Here is a 20,894-nt window from a genome sequence, read left to right on the forward strand (position 1 = left end):
AATGTGATATGCACGTCGCAAGTCATTGTACATAGTACATTTTATCACAGACTTGATTAATTTCATTGCTAAGCGCAAACACAGAGCTGCCACACATGTGACAGCTCCCTTGGTGTTCAGTACGGTACCGTAGCGCCAGCGAGCGGGCTCTGAAGTCTATGTACTCGTCTAACAGCTACGCTTCGCCTGGAAAGGAGCCGCCCCCGGCTACATAGATATGTCTGTTCTGACAGTTTAGTCTACTTTCGTGAAAGTCTCCCGAAGCAATATGATATTTATTAGAATTTTTTCCGCGTTATCCTACTTCTATGTGCTATTCACCTCTCGAGCGGCTAGGCCATCCTATCCTGCTTGATACTCAGAGAACCAGTTGACGCGTTAGGCTGCAGATCTAGCTAGGTCCTGTGCGGCGCATTCGGCTGCGCTAGTGTTTCAACGAAGTACTCAGCTTTGGTGTCCATTGCTCCACATTTTGACGAATTAATGCCGCTCTGCTCTGATTTTCGCCCCTTATTTATGGTAAAAGGTAAGCAATAACAACTTTTTTCGTCTCTATTGGTGAAGACATTGACCAATATTTTAGAAATGACACTTCGTTGCATGGTTCAAATGGCTCTAAGCACTAAGGGACTTAACATCTGAGATCATCAGTCCCCTAGACTGAAAGCTAACTAACCTAAACACATCACACAAATCCATGCCCGAGGCAGGATTCGAACCTGCGACCGTAGCAGCAGCGCGGTTCCGGAGTGAAGCGCCTAGAACCCCTCGGCCACAAGGGCCGACACATTTTGTTGCACCATAAGCTACTATTCAAGGGCGTATAATGAAGTTTCGTGGGTGGGGGCGGCTGCCTAGAAGAGAAAGAACACCCAGGAGTCCTCCCCTTGAAAGTTAAGGAAAAAATCCTTCAAAAGCTAGTGTTTTAAGCTGTTTTGATCTTAAAAATATCAAACAATTGCAAAAATGTGTTTCATTTTAGACGAAAAAGTATTAATTACTTGTAACATGTAGCAGTCACAGCCGGCCGAAGTGGCCGTGCGGTTAAAGGCGCTGCAGCCTGGAACCGCAAGACCGCTACGGTCGCAGGTTCGAATCCTGCCTCGGGCATGGATGTTTCTGATGTCACTAGGTTAGTTAGGTTTTTACTAGTTCTAAGTTCTAGGGGACTAATGACCTCAGCAGTTGAGTCCCATAGTGCTCAGAACCATTTGAACCATTTGTAGCAGTCACAACCGTTTTCTGAGTAACTTCTTTTATATAACATGTTTTATATATATTGCAACAAGCACATAGGCCTTTCGTTAACACAGAATTGATAAGCAAATTAAAAGCAAATACACTAAAATTGAAGTAAAATACCTTTAAAACTGTAGTCCTTATTTTCACGACAGTTATATTTTCTACATCTACATCCATACTCCGTAAGCCACCTGACGGGGTGTGGTGGAGGGTACTTTGAGTACCTCTATCTGTTCTCCCTTCTGTTCCAGTCTCGTATTGTTTGTGGAAAGGAAGATTGTCGGTTTACCTCTGAGTGGGCTCTAATCTCTCTGATTTTATCCTCATGGTCTCTTCGCGAGATATACGTAGGAGGGAGCAATATACTGCTTGACTCCTGGGTGAAGGTATGTTCTCGAAACTTTGACAAAAGCCCGTACCGAGCTACTGAGCGTCTCTCCTGCAGAGTCTTCCACTGGAGTTTATCTATCATCTCCGTAACGCTTTCGCAATTACTAAATGATCCTGTAACGAAGCGCGCTGCTCTCCGTTGGATCTTCTCTATCTCTTCTATCAACCCTATCTGGTATGGATCCCACACCGGTGAGCAGTATTCAAGCAGTGGGCGAACAAGTGTACTGTAAACTATTTCCTTTGTTTTCGGATTGCATTTCCTTAGGATTCTTCCAATGAATCTCAGTCTGGCATCTGCTTTACCGACGATTAAGTTTATATGGCCATTTCATTTTAAATCACTCCTACTACCCACTCCCAGATAATTTACGGAATTAACTGCTTCCAGTTGCTGACCTGCTATGTTGTAGCTAAATGATAAAGGATCTTTCTTTCTATGTATTCGCAGCACATTACACTTGTCTACATTGAGATTCAATTGCCATTCCCTGCACCATGCGTCAATTCGTTGCAGATTCTCCTACATTTCAGTACAGTTTTCCACTTCTCGATATACTGCAGCATCATCCGCAAAAACTGTCAGTGAACTTCCGATGTTATCCACAAGGTCATTTATGCCTATTGTGAACAGCAACTCCCCTGCGGCAAACGTGGAATCACTCTTACTTCGGAACTTGCGGATGTCAAGAAACACCGCATCTACCTGGGAACCCGTGTCTATGGCTCTCTGAGTCTCGTGGACGAATAGCACGAGCTGGCTTTCACACGATCGTCTTTTTCGAAATCCATGCTGATTCCCACAGAGTAGATTTCTAGTCTCCACAAAAGTCATTATACTCGAACATAATACGTGTTCCAAAATTCTACAACTGATAGACGTTAGAGATATAGGACTATAGTTCTGCACATCTGTTCGACGTCCCTTCTTGAAAACGGGGATGACCTCTGCCATTTTCCAATCTTTTGGAACACTACGCTTTTCTAGAGACCATACGGTACACCGCTGCAAGAAGGGGGGCAAATTCCTTCGCGTACTCTGTGTAAAATCGTACTGGTATCCCATCAGGTTCAGCGGCCTTTCCTTTTTTGAGCGATTTTAATTGTTTTTCTATCCCTCTGTCATCTATTTCGATATCTACCATTTTGTCATCTGTGCGACAATCTAGAGAAGGAATGACAGTGTAGTCTTCCTCTGTGAAACAGATTTGGAAAAAGACATTTAGTATTTCGGCCTTTAGTCTGTCATCCTCTGTTTTAGCACCATTTTGGTCACAGAGTGTCTGGACATCTTGTTTTGATCCACATACCGCTTTGACATAAGACGAAAATTTCTTATGATTTTCTGCCAAGTCAGTACATAGAACTTAACTTTCGAATTCATTGAACGCTTCTCGCATAGCACTCCTCACACTACATTTCGCTTCGCGTAATTTTTGTTTGTTTGCAAGGCTTTGGCTATGTTTGTGTTTGCTGTGAAGTTCCCTTTGCTTCCGCAGCAGTTTTGTAACTCGGCTGTTGTACCACGGTGGCTCTTTTCCATCTCTTACGATCTTGCTTGGCACATACTCATCTAACGCATGATGTACGATGGTTCTGAACTTTGTCCACTGATCCTCAACACTCTCTGTACTTGAGACAAAACTTTTGTGTTGAGCCGTCAAGTACTCAGAAATCTGCTTTTTGTCACTTTTGCTAAACAGAAAAATCCTCCTACCTTTTTTAATATTTCTATTTACGGCTGAAATCATCGATGCAGTAACCGCTTTATGATAATAAATTTAAGCGGCGAGAATCATATTACACCGTTACAGTTGCTCAAAGCTTACTTGCCGGTACATAAAGCCATAGTTTTGAATGTAATATTGTGTGTCTGTGATACACTGAGTGGTCACAATCTGGGAAAGAAGATCTTTTTACAAAAAACAATCGTGTTTATATTTCTGATTTTAGTTCTCTACACATACAGTGTATATGTGGCATGCTTCATGTATATTAGCACCTGATTCGCACTTTTTTCAGTTTATAGACAAAACAGTGGTCTAAGTGTGTGAATGCTAATAAGTCAATCTTTATATATCCCAGAAGAACAGCTGCCATTATATTAAATATCATCTGTACTTAAGAAAATATATCTTTTCTGTTCCTTCCGCCCTTCTCCATACACCTATCTATTTTTTCATTATTAATGATATCTATAGAAATGCAACAAGGCAAGTATTGCTAGGTGGTTTTGCCCACAAGGGGTTTTCAACCAATTCCTAATGAGTTTGAGTCTCAGGAAAGATCTTTCTGCTGTTGTAGTTCACAGAGGAAGAGAAGAAGGGATCAATATCAAAGATATAATTGCAGGAAAAATTTCTGGAGTGCAAATCTGGAAAGACTCAGCTGCATAGCCTGGCAGAAGTGTTCTGTTTGCGTCTTCCCTTCTCCATTTTGTGAACGACAGCCTGATCTCTGCCTTCAGATTAGAAATGCAGTCACTTTCATTCTCTCCAATTTCTTTGTAGCACTTTGTTTCTGCATCCCTAATAAATGACTCCGAGGACATTCTTGAAGATGAGCAAATTTTTGTTAGATGTGTGTTGTAATTACAGAGACTGAAAACGTTTTTAGAGAATCTGTTCTCTAGATCTGTGTTTATTGTGTCAAGAATAGGAGTGAAGACATTCACCTTAAAATAGCTTTCCGCATTTGATGGAACAGCGTTGGGTTTATTAACTTGTCGGGATGTGATCCTGGGTGTTTGAATGGTGCTTCCTGTATCATCTGCCAGGTTTTTCGCTTGATCATACAGCAGGCTGAATTTCGCAACCACATTTTCTCGCTTTGTTTTCAAAGCTTCCAACATTATTGTAGATAAAGATGAGACTTAAATGTCTCGGGGAAAATTTAATTATAAGATCTAAAATTGAGAAAGTATCGGTCACGATCTCAGTTACTTTGCTAACATCAACAGTCTCTTTTTGGAACAACCTACTGAGAGGTAATGCTTAGTTGAGGACATCAGCAAGGCACGCGAGAACTACGATGAATTTTCCATTGCTGACTGCATATAAAAGGCTCCTAGTTGTTGCGTCGAGGTATCACTTGACAAATGTGGCCACTGCGTAATTTCCTCTAGGCATGACACGATTTTCTCAATGTTTATAGAAAATACGCTACAGAGAAATGCCTTTCTATCCACTTCGATTCACACATAGAGACTAGCTGGTATCCTACATCCTTTATAAACACAGCATTTCTTTTTTGTGAAGCTGTAAAAAAAGAGGCAACCTCTCTAATGATACCAGTTCAGTTTCACACTAACTGTACGCCAGAGCACTTAGAAGTACGTAATTTCAAAGAATGGTTGAAACAAGGGGCTCGTTCTGCATTATTACACACTTCCTTTATTATAGTCACTGCTCCCACAACCTCGCAGCCATCTGTGGTAATACCAGTACCTTTACTAAGATCGAGATTAAGGCTTGCCATAGTGTGTAGCATAGTTTTACCCATTTTTGCTCCAGTCATTCGGGGGTTTTATTCTCTTCATCCACTTTATCTTTGTCACAAATATTGGCATCTTTGTCGTCTTCAAATCACTCCTGTTTATCACTGTCACTTTCAGAAACTGAAGAGAAATCTCTGTTTATTTTACCGTTTGTTGTGAACTCTGAGTGACTGTTTCCACAGATTTTTTTTCTGGCTCTAGCTAATTGGTAGAATCTATGACATCTTCTTTGATCATATCTTGGTAAATATAACTCCGAAACACTTTAATCCGAGTTTTGTGACTTTTACCAGTGGTCTCATCAAACCTGTAGCGCAGAATCAGTTTTCTTCGATTCTGTGTAATATTTGCGAAATAATTTCTTCGCCACAGCAATCAGTCACATCATGTCGTACAGTTTTACTAAGGAATATGCCTCTTTTTCTGTCAGAGCTATATTGTGAGGCTAATTCAGTATCTCCACATTCTTCGACACGAAATTTCAGCAGTTGATATTTTCGTAGCTTTTGAGAAAACTGAGCCATCATCACGATGCACTCTAAAAGGTATGTTCTGCCTTCCAAGAATTATAATGTTTTCCTCTTTCCAATCTGTATGTGTTCACTTGATTTTCAATGGCTTTCTCCGGGGTTTTGTAAGAAACCAGAAAATAGTTAGCACGTTCTGAAACTTGCTTATGATGCAGAATGCTGTGGAATTACGTGTCACCGTCTTTTCATGGTAACGTCGAGAATTTTGTTGGGGATACGGTCACTAGTGTGTTTAGCTCCATTCCTCTGTCGTCACCACCCTTAAGAGCAGGCACAAAAAAAGTAAATACTTTACAAACGAGGTCTTATTTTGATTCCCGGCGGGGTCAGGGATTTTCTCTGCCTCGTGATGGCTGGGTGTTGTGTGCCGTCCTTAGGTTAGTTAGGTTTAAGTAGTTCTAAGTTCTAGGGGACTGATGACCATAGATGTTAAGTCCCATAGTGCTCAGAGCCATTTTGAACCTTATTTTGATGACGACAAAGCTAACCATATTTGTGTTTATCTAAGTGCTGCTTTTTCAAATATCGTTTTTCAACCTTCCTTGTGATTAAAATATGGAAATTTATATTCCTGAGGAGGTTTCCCGTTATTCTGAAGTATCGTGGCAAGTACTTGGTCTGAAGAAGAAGCCCCAATATGTAGGTAAATGTCGTTTTCATAATTAATGCTTGATGCTGAAGTATGATCTGTAAGTAATGACGCTGGAGAGCAGCCGATCTGGCCATCTTGGACCTGCGATGTATCACTCATTGAAACCTCAAAATGTTCATCTGGCTTGGAACCTGAGAAGCATACGTGACACTAAAATCATAAGTTACGTGTTCAATCCTTTCGTCGTACATGTACACATGTATATCGGAGTTAGCACGCCTAAACATCTTCTGGCATAAACGAACGCATTAACTCATTCGTAAAGTAATCAGCTGTTTCGTACATGGGAGTCGAGTTCATTAAAGAATCTGGAGTTTTGTGGTTTCATGCTGATGTGAATGTGAAATGATAGTTGCTCCGTTTCACAGTGAGATGGGCATGACATACCTAGTTGTCACTTGTAGATACGGGTAATCAGGCGCAGGTGGGAGCAGATATGGAAGAAAAGGAAATTACCAAAAGAAGGGTAAAATCCAAGGAAGATATCTCTGTTTTACGCAAGTATTTGCACCTGTATTTATGACGATTGTGTAAAAAAAAAAAAAAAAAAAAACATACTAAACGCTGCACGCTCATATATACCCGGACCAGAATAACAAAGTGATTGAAGTCTAGTTGTTTTGTGGTAACGGCTATTGCAGCCAGTTGCAGACGATGCTCGCGACAGGTATCATACGTAAACAGTTGTGCGTCCTTTGTTCCTCTGTGCGGCGAGTTTTTTTGCTCTGCAGAATGTCTGAAGCTTGCCGTGGAAGTTTCAAAAAAGAGTGTTTACTAAACGGAAAGTTCAGCGATGTGCTCGTGTTTTACGTCGTCAGACACGTCAGTTTGTGTGCTCCGTGCGGGAATATTTCGAGAAGCAGGGACACAACTGTGCGACTCTATTGCCTCTAACAAAGGTAGTCGAAAGAACTGCAGACGCGTTGAAGATACGCTACAATACTGTCTTCAAAGTTTGTAAGGAAAAATACAGAAGGGAAGAGGTTCAAATGGCTCTGAGCACTATAAGACTTAGCATCTACGGTCATCAGTCCCCTAGAACTTAGAACTACTTAAACCTAACTAACCTAAGGACATTACACAACACCCAGTCATCACGAGGCAGAGAAAATCCCTGACCCCGCCGGGAATCGAACCCGGGAACCCTGGCGCGGGAAGCGAGAACGCTACCGCACGACCACGAGATGCGGACAGAGAAGGGAAGATCCTGATTCATCCAAACTGCGGACGCCCAGCAAAAGCAGGACGGAACGCCCAGTAACAAACTTGGACTCTTTTCAGAAAGATGCTGTTCGTCACCACATATGTGGATATTACGAAAGAAAAGCATAATCAACTATTAACAAAAACTGTGCGTTTCTCTTCGCGAGATAGAGATATTCAGTGGCAGCAAGACTTCTTTAGTGATGGTTGTCAGAGCCCTCGGTTTTTGGTACAAAAAAATTAATGTACGGAAAATTGTAATGGAGAAAGATAACATCGTAGCGTGGTATTGTCGATTTTTAAGGAACGTCACGTTAAAGCCACATTTGTAGAATATTTGTTGTTATTCTCATTTGTAGCCTTCTCTTGTTCGTACCAAATACAAACACAGTTAATGATAACCGTCTCTCCTCTCTGCCTGAGTTAGAAATTCTCACTTTGGTCAAAGCATGGCGCCGCATGAGTGTCCCTTTCCGAGTTGCTCTCCCAGCGACATACCATACAGTGCTCGTGAAAAGAAATTACCCACATATCAGAACCCACTTTCATCACATCGTTTACGACATAAATAAAATATAAAATTACAAGGATATTGTTTTAAAATGCGTGTGGTTGGGACCACCATAGCTTATTAGCACAGTGGAGTGGTACTTGTCCAGCCGGCAGCTGTGGCCGAGCGGTTCTAGGCACTTCAGTCCGGAACCGCGTTGCTGCTACGGTCGCAGATTCGAATCTTGCTTCGGGCATGGGTGTGTGTGATGTCCTTAGGTTATGTTATGTTTAAGTAGTTGTAAGTCTAAGGGACTGATGACCTCAGATGTTGAGTCCCACAGTGCTTAGAGCCATTTTGCACTGGTCCCTCATTTACTGACAAATGTAACGTAGAAATGCGGCATTAATTCACAGGAGATAAATGATTTTATTCAAGTATTTTTATGAACAATAAACAGCCTAGATGAGGTTGTTTTTTAAAATGTAATTATTATTTTCGGGCGAACCTAAGACGCGGGGACACTGTCGTCCTCTGGCATTTCCGATCTCTCTATTGTTTAATTCAGCGGGAACTAGTGACTACAATTAAACAAGTTATCTAAACTGCATTTTGTTGATAAAAAAGTAAGGTAATATCATACGTGAAAAACGTATTTCGATATCTCGGTCAAACACAACGTTGCGGTGTCATTTGGTGAGCCCGCAGCTGCCGTTTGTTCAGAGGTGAGATGAATCTCTCCGCCTACGGCACGTCGGAAGATACGGGAGACGGCGCAGCCTGCGCCAGCCGCCGCCTGCACCAGCTGCCTGCACCAGTTCTCTCGCAGCAGCCGCTGCTGCAGCGCCAGCGCAAGAACAGCCGTCCGTCGATACGAGTTTCTTGCGGAGCTCCGCTTTAAGCCCACCGACAAGGGTCAAAGGAGGCGCGAAGCGCACCACCACGTGTGCTATTCACGCATCTGTTGGCTCTTTCAATGAATGGCTAAAACCGTCACTTGAATTAATTTATAACATTACCCTTTCTGATTACGAGAATTCGACTTTACATTATGAATCTAACAAACACGAGCATTAAAAGTTACGTAAAATTATATATCGGACTCTCTCTTTGACGGTAACGTTGTAAGGCCAAATTACACTGCTGGCCATTAAAATTGCTACACCACGAAGATGACGTGCTAAAGACGCGAAATTTAACCGAAAGGAAGAAGACACTGTGATATGCAAATAATTAGCTTTTCAGAGCATTCACACAAGGTTGGCGACGGTGGCGACACCTACAACGTGATGACATGAGGAAAGATTCCAACCGATTTCTCATACACAAACAGCAGTTGACAGGCGTTGCCTGGTGAAACGTTGTTGTGAAGCCTCGTGTAAGGAGGAGAAATGCGTACCATCACGTTTCCGACTTTGATAAAGGTCGGATTGTGGCCTATCGTGATTGCGGTTTATCGTATCGCGACATTGCTGCTCGCGTTGGTCGAGATCCAATGAGTGTTAACAGAATATGGAATCGGTGGGTTCAGGAGGGTAATGCGGAACGCCGTGCTGGATCCCGACGGCCTCGTATCACTAGCAGTCGATATGACAGGCATCTTATCCGCATGGTTGTAACGGATCATGCAGCCACGTCTCGATCCCTGAGTCAACAGATGGGGACGTTTGCAAGATGACAACCGTCTGCACGAACAGTTCGAAGACGTTTGCAGCAGCATGGACTATCAGCTCGGAGACCATGGCTGCGGTTATCCTTGACGCTGCGTCACAGACAAGAGCGCCTGCGATGGTGTACTCAACGACGAACCTGGGTGCATGAATGGCAAAACGTCATTTTTTCGGATGAATCCAGGTTCTGTTTACAGCATCATGATGGTCGCATCCGTGTTTGGCGACATCGCGGTGAACGCACATTGGAAGCGTGTATTCGTCATCGCCATACTGGCGTATCACCCGGCGTGATGCTATGGGGTATGGGGTATGGTATGGGGTGCCATTGGTTACACGTTTCGGTCACCTCTTGTTCGCATTGACGGCACTTTGAACAGTGGACGCTAGATTTCAGATGTGTTACTACCCGTGGCTCTACCCTTCATTCGATCCCTGCGAAACCCTACATTTCAGCAGGATAATGCACAACCGCATTTTGCAGGTCCTGTACGGGCCTTTCTGGATACAGCAAATGTTCGACTGCTGCCCTGGACAGCGCATTCTCCAGACCTCTCACCAATTGAAAACGCGTGGTTAATGGTGGCCGAGCAACTGGCTCGTCACAATACGCCAGTCACTACTCTTGATGAACTGTGGTATCGTGTTGAAGCTGCATGGGCAGTTGTACCTGCACACGCCATCCAAGCTCTGTTTGACTCAATGCCCAGACGTATCAAGGCCGTTATTACGGCCAGAGGCGGTTGTTCTGTGTACTGATTTCTCAGGATCTATGCACCCAAATTGCGTGAAAATGTAATGACATGTCAGTTCTAGTATAAGATATTTGTCCAATGAATGCCCCTTTATCGTCTGCATTTCTTCTTGGTGTAGCAATTTTAATGGCCAGTAGTGTATATACCTTTGGTGTAATCTCGGTTATTTTCGTAAAAGTCAAGAAAGATAATAACACTGCTAACTTCCATTCAGTTCCAAACTGCAGAACAGCTGCGTCGCACAGTTAGCTTGGAAGCAGTTTGTTTGGTATTTTGCTGAGAGTGAAAAGAAACTAACTAAGTTTCCTTTCTGAATAATTGAACTCAGATAAGTTATCGTACTTTGAAAAGAATAAATGACTGCAAGTGCTAATGAATGTAATACGCAAATATTAACACCACAATGCTTCTACTGGGCATTCAGTCTACACTCGCCAATCAGACTCTCATTTAATAATACAGCTCAGCGACAGCGATCAACGAAGACCTAATGCGCATTAAGACCTAATCGTCTACGAGTCTTAACCACAAGAGACGTTTCTTAAGCTCGTCTCTTATATTTATAATGGTTTCATATACATTGCCTTCTACGCTTATACAAAAGATACTAAGAACAAGACTCACATATTGCTCTCTTTACAGACAACATATTTTCAGAAAAATTAAATATTATTTTTTCTGTGTGTACTTGACGCTGTCATTCATTTGGATAAAAGGGGGAAAGAAATCTGTAAATACGGATGTGACGTGACAAATTAACGGGAAAAAGAAAAGATACGACATTTCACTGGTAGTTCCTGTAACATATACTGAACTCGACAAAAGTACGAGCACTGAGAAACGGCACTACAGTGTCTTTTTTACGGTTAAAGTAGTCCTAGGTAAGCACGGCACACAAAAGCGGAGGACATGTAAATCCTATTCTGGCCACAGTTCAAATGGTTCAAATGGCTCTGAGCACTATGGGACTTAACTTCTGAGGTCATCAGTCCCCTAGAACTTCTTTTTTTTTTTTTAAATCTTTATTTCCATATCATATTAATTATACAGTGTAGCCCACTGCCTTAATTGATTAGTGGGCCGAAGATCTCATACATTTATACAATTGAGGCTTTTCTAAATATAAGTTAGTAACTAGTTAGTAGTGAGTAGCAAAGTACATGGAAACTACAATGGGCAATAAGTATGTTGATTAAGGACTAAGTGGTAACCTAACTAACTAACTATATACTAGTCACTAAGCCTGCAGCGTTACAAAGGTGTCAGCTACTAATATAAACCTACTTATAGAGGCTTGCTCATTGAGCTAACCCCAATGAGCGTGCCCCTGACACTGGGCAGGCCATGGAGTTGGTCGCTGCAGGTTCCTAAAAGAAGTATCTATAACTAGGTCCTACAACTAACCTAACTAACCTAAGGAGATCACACACATCCATGCCCGAGGCAGGATTCGAACGTGCGACCGTAGCGGTCACGCGGTTCCAGACTGAAGCGCCTAGAACCGCTAGTCCACACGGGCCGGCTCTGGCCACAGTTACGTTTTGAAAATCATAGAGCTTATTAGTGACTCAACTGCTGTTACCTCTAATGGGATCGTACGAGACAAGCCTAAATTGGGGGCTAGGTGATCGAAACGATAAATAATTGTTTCACAAACAGAAGAGAACACATGGTTAAAAAGGGAGATATTGAAAATAACTAAATTTTTGTGATGGGGGGAAAAACTTGTCTATTTTCGGTTTATGGGAATGGAGATAAAAAAAAATATTTTTAGAAATGACAGCAATCTACAGTACAGCTACATCGACATAGAAACTTCGCAACCCACCTTACATCGTGTAGCGGAGGGCACCCTGAACCACTGCTCGCAAACAGAGTGAGGGGAAAACGAGCGTATATGCTTGCGTATGAGCCCTAATTTCTCGTATCTAACCTACGTGGTCCTTACGCGCAATGCATGTTGGCGGCAGTAGAATCGTTCGGCAGTCAGCTTCAAATGCCAGTTCACCAAATTTTCTCAATAGCGCTCCTCGAAAAGAACGTCGCCCTCCCTCCATGGATTCCCATTTGAGTTGTTCAAAACTATCTATAACAAATCTAGCAACCCGCTTCTGAACTGCTTCGATGTCTTCTTTCAATCCGTCCTGGTACGGATCCCAAAAACTCGTGCAGTACTCAAGAAAAGATTGCACCAGCATCCTACATGCGGTCTCCCTTACAGGTGACGCGTTCTCTCCTCAATTTCTTCCAATAAACCGAAGTCGACCATTAGGCTTCCCTATCAAAGTTTTCACATTGTGATGGTACAGTCTTTTTTTTCGATTGGAAAAAATAACGGTTCTTGTTACGGCGTAAATGCGAGCGCCGGCATGCTAGTTGAGAACGATAGAGAAGATATGGCTGTGAGAAAACGTCAGGCAGTTGCACGCTGACCGACCCCTTTCCAGGACGACAACGGGACAGTAGCGACCGCTATGTGCAGAGGACATAAGCGCCGCAACCGACTGGCGACGCCGCAGTTGAATAGCAGCTTCAAGACTAGCGTGTTCTATAGCAGCGTCAACTCTAGTCAGTTCGCTTGTCACTTGTAATTCAGCACAGACTTAACATTGTTTCAAACAGTCCTGTTGGAAGAACATCCACAACTGAGCCTTATAGCAGAGGTTGAAAACACTGCTTCAGTTGTAAATTTCTTTATTTTCACGGGACCGGTTTCGGACTGTTATAGGCCCATCCTCAGGTGTCGTAGCTGTGCTGTCGTCCCCGAGTGCCGCGTGTACCAGGCGCGGTGTGCTGCCTATGAGTGGCGCTCGGGGACGACAGCACAGCTACGACACCTGAGGATGGGCTTATAACAGTCCGAAACCGGTCGCGTGAAAATAAAGAAATTTACAACTGAAGCAGTGTTTTCAACCTCTGTTCAGATTGTTTATACCGAAGAAGATTAATTACTTCTTATGTCGCTCTTTACTTGCGACACATCTGTGCAATTGCGAAGATAAGTATTGTAACTGTTCATTTTGTAGTAAAATTAATTAATACGATTGATCTGCTTGTTTCTCTAGCGATTCGAGGAGACAGGCTTCCTAGACACTACAGTTCTATCATCATGCCCGGGTTCCCGGGTTCGATTCCCGGCAGGGTCACGGATTTTCTCTGCCTCGTGATGGCTGGGTGTTGTGTGATGTCCTTAGGTTAGTTAGGTTTCAGTAGTTCTAAGCTCTAGGGGACTGATGACCATAGATGTTAAGTCCCATAGTGCTCAGAGCCATTTGAACAATTTTTTCTATCATCATGAAAGTCAACTGATTGCACTCCCATCTGGAAACCTTTATTCATTAGTCGCGATGTTGCACATAGGTAATGTATAACGTAGCGGACGGAAGGTTGATCAGTTCGTGGCCATCACAAACTCTGATGGTTAATTCCTTTCGCTGAGGCATTAAGAAAATACCAAAGTGCAACCAATCCAGGCGCAACGACTCGTGTAGGTTGGCCACACTATTTAAGTATCATCCGTGACAACTGAGATGATATTCTCGACCAAAACAGCGTAATTCCGGTAAAATGAATGGATAGGAAACGGAAGAGATACGAAGGAAATAATGTCTTTCAGCCGCACAGGAGATTCCGGAAGTGCAACGGGGAAAACTGAAAATTTATGTCGGATTGGGACTCGAACCCGAATGCTTTGCTGCTCTAGGACAGTTGTGTTCACCGCCTCGGCCATCCGGACACGTTTTCCGTCAGATCCAAGCAAAGAGCGGGAATCTGGCAATTTCGATATGACGGGAAGCGCGTCCGTATGCCCAGGGCGGTTAAGGCAACCTTTCTAAAGAAGTGGAACATCCGGGTTCGAGTTCCACCCTGGCACAAATTTTCAGCTCTCGCCGTTGCATCACCGCAATGACCCATGCGGCTGGGGCTCATTATTTCCCTTCCTATCTCTTTCCCATTCCGTTTCCTATCCGTTCCTTTGCTACAGACACGTCCGACAGAACAGGCATCACACATATCTGTAAATCCTGACAATCCCAAAGTATTTCAGTAATGTTTAAAGCCGTAGACTGCGTGCTGCAGGTCACATGATCAATTACGTCTGAGTGTTTCCCGTGTCTTAGACCGGCGTCAGTGTCAACTGCCGTGTCAGAAGACAAGGCAAATGAAGACGCGCCAAACGAAAATACTGTCCAACACCTCGCCGTATCCGCTTGAGACACGTTTCCGAGTTGTTAAAACATAACCATTCGTCCTCAGGTTGCACAACACTTCTTAGAGAGCCCCTCCTGAAATGTCAGATGAGCCTGAAGCCGCACGTTATCTCACACAAGCGTGATTCATTTGATCACGTGACAGATTCTTAGTGCTCTGAAGCCCTCTGTGTCAATTCGACCACGTAATCCGACTACTGTGGCCAGAAATGAGCAGGCCACATCTGAAATCTTAATGTTGCGGCATTTCTTCGATAAAGAAATATGATCAAATATTCGACAGATTTCTTTGATAAAGACGTGGCGCCAAAAAGGAGTATTAGACTGTCATCAAATTTTTCGTCAAAGTTCAAGACAGCGACCAACAGTAACTTGTCATTATACTCTGCAGTTGATTGTACCACAATTGCATTCTATATCAATTTGGTAGAGAATCGGCAGAAGGAAGAACGTAAAGTACCTAGCGACTGGAAGAAAGCGCAGGTCGTTCCCATTTTCAAGAAGGGTCATAAATCAGATGCGAATAATTATAGGCCTATTTCGCTTACGTCAATCTGTTGTAGAATAATGGAACATGTTTTGTGTTCTCGTATTATGACGTTCTTAGATCATACAAATCTCCTTCATCATAACCAACATGGATTCCGCAAACAGAGATCATGTGAAACTCAGCTCGCCCTATTTGCCCAAGAAATTCACAGTGCCGTAGACACTGGCGAGCAGATTGATGCCGTATTCCTGGACTTCAGGAAGGCATTTGATACGGTTCCGCACTTACGTTTAATGAAAAAAATACGAGCTTACGGAATATCGGACCAGGTTTGTGATTGGATTCAGGATTTCCTAGAAGAAAGAACACAACATGTCATTCTTAACGGTTCAAAATCTGCAGATGTAGAGGTAATTTCGGGAGTACCGCAAGGAAGCGTGATAGCACCTTTATTGTTTACAATATACATAAATGACTTAGTTGACAACATCGGTAGCTCCGTGAGGCTATTTGCAGATGACACGGTTGTCTACAAGAAAGTAGCAACATCAGAAGACTCGTACGTACTCCAGGAAGACCTGCAGAGGATTAATGCATGGTGCGACAGCTGGCAGCTTTCCCTAAACGTAGATAAATGTAATATAATGCGCATACATAGGGGCAGAAATCCATTCCAGTACGATTATGCCATAGGTGGTAAATCATTGGAAGCGGTAACGACCGTAAAATACTTAGGAGTTACTATCCGGAGCGATCTGAAGTGGAATGATCACATAAAACAAATAGTGGGAAAAGCAGGCGCCAGGTTGAGATTCATAGGAAGAATTCTAAGAAAATGTGACTCATCGACGAAAGAAGTAGCTTACAAAACGCTTGTTCGTCCGATTCTTGAGTATTGCTCATCAGTATGGGACCCTTACCAGGTTGGATTAATAGAAGAGATAGACATGATCCAGCGAAAAGCAGCGCGATTCGTCATGGGGACATTTAGTCAGCGCGAGAGCGTTACGGAGATGCTGAACAAGCTCCAGTGGCGGACACTTCAAGAAAGGCGTTACGCAATACGGAGAGGTTTATTATCGAAATTACGAGAGAGCACATTCCGGGAAGAGATGGGCAACATATTACTACCGCCCACATATATCTCGCGTAATGATCACAACGAAAAGATCCGAGAAATTAGAGCAAATACGGAGACTTACAAGCAGTCGTTCTTCCCACGCACAATTCGTGAATGGAACAGGGAAGGGGGGATCAGATAGTGGTACAATAAGTACCCTCCGCCACACACCGTAAGGTGGCTCGCGGAGTATAGATGTAGATGTAGATGTAGAACATAATACTTTTGAATACATTATGGGAAAGGCAGTGATCAATGTCTTACAAATATTTACTATTAAAAACAGTCTTGATCACGATTTATTTATGAAGGTGATCGGTTTCGACCACTACTGTGGTTATCTTCAGACCATTGAGTAGGAACCTCTTTCTGTTGGAGAATCAGTAGTGATTCTCCAACAGAAATAGTTTCCTACTCAATGGTCTGAAGATGACCACAGTAGTGGTCGAAACCGGTCACCTTGATAAATAAATCGTGATCAAGACTGGTTTTAACAGTAAATATTTGGAAAGGAAACATAGTTGGGTGAAGCCGTGGGTTTTACGTCGAGATAATAAAAATATTCAGAAGAATTTCTTAGGAGAGCCGCAAGTGGATTACGTCAAATCTTATACCGATTACTCACGAATGAAAGGTAGTGCTTTTCAGTATTTGCCCAGTAAAGTGGCTCCTAATATTACACAGCAGAATACTCACTTGAATAACGCTGTATGTACAGATGACGGGTGCACCGTAACACCGCGATTTCTTGCTACAGGAGAGAGCTACTCTAACTTACTATACAGCGCTCGAATTCTACAGTGGACATAACCCAAAATAATTCCAAAAACGTGTGAAGTGATTTATAAAGCGCTACATGGGCATTAAGAACTATTTTTATTTTTGAATAATTTAATTAACAGAATTAAGTGTTCCAACAACTACAAAATTAATGAAAAGTACGAAACAAACGAAGCAGCTTTTAACTTGTGACATCCAGAGCTGAAAAATACAAAGGGCGTTCAAAAGGTTTTGCAGAGTCATATCAATTTTTCTTTATTTTTTGCAGGAGGAGAATGAAATTTTTTGTGAACATACTTTGGACATTTAGCTACAAGTTGGTGTATAAAAGTATTTTCTTTTATTTACAGGTGAGCCACAATGGACCGTGAAGTAGATGTGAGGTCGCGACAACGATCGGCGATGGAGATCCTCTTCAAGACCGGCGATGACTCTGCCACATCGGCTCACAGGAAGTTGCTCCCTGTTTATGGGGAGGACACAGTGGATCGCAGCAGTATCCAGAGGTGGTTGCAGAGGCTTAAAGAAGGCTATTTCTCTCTACTGGACAATCCACGATGCGGTAGACCATCGACGGCAGTGAGTGATGTGAATAAGGAGACCATTGATCAAATCACCCAAAATGACAGATGTGTGACGACACGACAGCTTACTGAAATGACTAATTTGTTATTGGGTAGTGTGGTATCACTGGTACAGTCACTAGAGAGCAGAAAAATGTGTGTCACTGGGTCCCGAGTTCGAGTCTCGGTCCGGCACACAGTTTTAATCTGCCAGGAAGTTTCATTTCAGCGCACACTCCGCTGCAGAGTGAAAATCTCACTATGGTTGTTTTTGTCCGAACCTGAGAGCAAAACCCAATCCATGGAGTGGCATCATCCGCGTTCCCCTCGGAAGAAGAAACCACGACTTTCACGAACAGCAGGCCGAAAGGTGATAGCCTCATTCTTCTGGGATCAGTGTGGTGTCATTTTCATTGACTTTTTGGAACCTGGCTCCACAATTAACCGGGACCGTCACTGTTTGTCACTGGACATGCTGCGACGTGCCATCAAGACCCACAGACCACAGCTCATCAAACTACATCATGACAATGCCAAACCCCATACAGCCCTTATGACGCAGGAGAAAATCAGGAAAATGGGTTGGAAAATTGTTCCTCATCCTCCCTACAGTCCGGACTTGGCTCCGTCTCATTTTTACCTCCTTGGTCGTCTGAAGGCCCACCTGCGCGCTAAAACATTTGGTAGTGACAAAGACCTTATTTCCTGTATCAAGCGATGGTGTAAAAGTCAATCCCCAGAATGTTACCAAAGTGTATTTACATCATGGAAAGAACGTTGGGCCAGATGCGTCACAGCTAATGGAGGCTACAATGAGTAGGCTCAATGGATAGCTAAATGTTCCAAATATGTTCACAAAAAATTTCATTCTCCTCCTGGAAAAAATAAAAAAAAATAGAGACGACTGTGCAAATGTTTTTGAACGCCCTTTGTAAACAAACTAAATTGGAGAGCTAAGATAGTAATTTTTCTTTTAGAGCGTGTCGTCCTCTATTCCCGCTTGCTGAAAAGCTATCTTGGTGTTTCCCGATGTAGAGGTGGATGGCTGCAGCTGTGACTGTCGGTTTGAAGTCGCCTGCAGCTTATCCCACCCGACCATCAGCACACGATTACTAGCGCGCGTCGTGCCCATTGTTCATTCCCCCCACCCGAGTCAAAGCAAGGTTATTAAAAAGAGTCAAAGGAACACACAAACTAAACTCTGCAGTCATGTTTACCACGTTTACAAATACACTACAGATGTCAAATAGCTGTAGTGATGACAGCGCTCAGGGCTGTTACATTTCGCATTGCAGTGAAGGAAGATTTGATCTGACAAAAATTTCTGACACATCAACTTTGAGAAAGAAATATGACAGCGTAATACCGGCCTAAGAGGATCAAGACTGACGTACTGCAATAGCTCGTGCTTCGCTCAGCAGCGAATTTCAGTCCTGACGTTCGGCTGTCCCACTCCGACTTTGTCTTCCGACCGCTATCCTGGTAGACTTAGATCTCTCCAATTCGTGGCAAACCACTAGAACCGTATGCGAGCAACCACCTCTTAACAATGATGCAATGGTGCTGCGGCGTACCACTTCCGTGGGAACCAGTCGCTTCTTTCCGCGCTCAGCGTTGTACCACGTTCAAATAATAGCCTGAAGCAGTTGTCGAGATGCCAACTATTTTTTTTACATTTTTTTTTCGATCTGCTTCTATTCAATGTGTGACGCTAAATGCCTACCTATAAGAAGAAAAAGGTAAGGTTCCGCGTTCTGGCCCTAGACGGACCATACTGGCTCTACCAATCGCCATATCAACCTCAGCCAGTGGTATCATCGTTTGCAGTACGGAGGCAACGTGATCAGCACAACGGTTGTACCTGTCGTTGCCGGCTTTCTTACAAGGGAAACAAACTCCCTACCACATCCCCCTCAGATTTAGTGCTATGAGGGCCAAGTGCACAGACCGCATCAAGCATGAGAACAGGAGAAAGGTGTACTGGACTATGAAAGAAAAACCAAAATAGTGAACGGTCGAAGAATAAGAAGTGTAATGTGGAGCAGCGGTCCTGGTTAAGCCGGCACGGTAGCACGGCGTGTTCGGTCAGAGGGTAAGCTGCCCTCTGTAATAAAAAAACTGAATCAATGGACCAGCGATGAACCTGAACAAGTGTCATGGGACGTCCGCCCCGAACAAATACAACGAACAATAGTGAACAAAATTAGATAAAAACAGTGGTCACGGTGTTGCAATTACAAGTGGGCGAGCCCGTGTTCAAATCTCCTACATGCCAACTTTTTTTTTCACTTTTCGCTTTATATGAATTTGTGTCTGGTGCAACGTCCGTTTTTAACAGTGAGGTATGAGGTACCTATAACGACAGTTGATTCGCTACAACTACTCTATCAGCAGCCGAATGGGAGTGGCTTTCGAATGGGAACCGCAAACGTTGGGTGACAAAGCGACAAGTCAACCGAATCCTCCACCGGAAAACACGACCGGTGTGTCATACGCGGCACTCGTGACAGTACGTGTCATATAATAGGACTTTCTTATCCACTTACCTAGTTTGTACGCCTGGTGAGTGAGTGAGATATGCCTCCTTGCCCAATATAGGTGTTCGTATGAATGTGAATCTGATCACTTCAAAGGACTGATGAAAACAGAAGTCACATAAGCTGCAACAAATGATCGCAACAGTTTCATAATCACACAGTTTCTGTGTGATCTCTCAAGACATATGTTTTTAACGTTTTTGAAATTGCGTTCCATTTTGGAAGTCTGTACTCTTGAATTCCTTTGTCCCAACATCGTTCACACACATTTGTTTGTTGTTTTCATTTCTGTGAGACATCTATATGGTATCTCGGCTAGTCTCGCTATTCATCACGTTTACTTGCGACGGGAACCTATTCTAACCACATGACTCATATTCTATAGTCAATGTATAGTATGGCAACTGTCAAGGCTACAGAAAGAGAACAAACATTTCAGTGACCGGACGGACAGTTATATATATATATATATATATATATATATATATATATATATATATATATATATATATATATATATAGGGTGTCACGAAAAGATGCGGCCAAAGTTTCAGGAAACATTCCTCACACACAAAGAAAGAAAATGTGTTATGTGGACATGTGTCCGGAAACGGTTACTTTCCATGTTAGAGTTCATTTTATTACTTCTCTTCAAATCACATTAATCATGGAATGGAAACACAGAGCAACAGAACGTACCAGCGTGACTTCAAACACTTTGTTACAGGAAACGTTGGAAATGTCCTCCGTTAGCGAGGATACATG

This window comes from Schistocerca cancellata, chromosome 5 (genome assembly GCF_023864275.1).
Source record: "Schistocerca cancellata isolate TAMUIC-IGC-003103 chromosome 5, iqSchCanc2.1, whole genome shotgun sequence".
Classification (NCBI taxonomy): domain Eukaryota; kingdom Metazoa; phylum Arthropoda; class Insecta; order Orthoptera; family Acrididae; genus Schistocerca; species Schistocerca cancellata.